The 758-nt window shown below is 25.6% G+C and overlaps 1 protein-coding gene across 1 annotated transcript in view; it reads right to left on the bottom strand.

Annotated features, from left to right (window-relative positions):
* LOC119585134 (synaptojanin-1-like) overlaps positions 1 to 758 on the bottom strand; it is a gene marked incomplete in the record, with an annotated part of 155,688 nt that overhangs the window by 63,593 nt on the left and 91,337 nt on the right.

Below are 758 nucleotides of genomic sequence, written 5' to 3'. Positions count from 1 at the left end.
CAGTAAAAGAGATTTTCTGGGAGTTTACTGTTTGAAGCTGTAAAATATTTATAATTTTTACAATTACCATGCTTAATTTAAGACAGTAACTCTGCATCTAGAGAATGTAAAAAATGCATAGATATTAGGACCCTCAAAATGACCTTGCAAAATACCCTGAAACCACAATCTTGCCATAATTAAAGACAATTTTACTATGATCACCAATACCTCTTAAACATATATTAAATTCTAATTTGATTGTTATAGAAAAAATTACTTCAAGATTTGAATTCACAAGCACATGTAAGGCATCATCTATTGTAAAAGCTATTCCTATTAGGTACAGATTATAAAGGACTATAAGTGATAGAAAGGAAAACTTTGGTTATGAATGATAATTTAAACACTGTCCCTGTACAAAACTTTACATGCTTTATACTATCCTTTTGAGAAGAAATTTAACAACAATGAGAGAAGTTAAAAAATAAGATTACCAGCAATACTTTATTCGCAGGAAATATGAAAAAATAATAGCTATATTACTTTGTGAAAAAAACTCAGATGCATAGCCTTATACAAAGTAAATGTTTTTATGTATACCAAAAAGCCACAGCTCTTTCTATTTAAACAAAAACAAGTAGGTTTTTTAAAAAAAAATTAAAAAAAAATAATCAAATTTAAAAAAAATTTTTGGGATTTATTTTTCCCCAAAAAAAAAAAAATTCTTTTTTTTTAGAAAAAAAAAAAAGTTTTTTTTTTTTTTGGGGGCCAAAAAA

The sequence above is a fragment of the Penaeus monodon genome, chromosome 19 (assembly GCF_015228065.2).
Source record: "Penaeus monodon isolate SGIC_2016 chromosome 19, NSTDA_Pmon_1, whole genome shotgun sequence".
Lineage (NCBI taxonomy): Eukaryota > Metazoa > Arthropoda > Malacostraca > Decapoda > Penaeidae > Penaeus > Penaeus monodon.
Note: the sequence above shows the minus strand (reverse complement) of the source record. Positions and strands in the feature narration are given on the sequence as shown.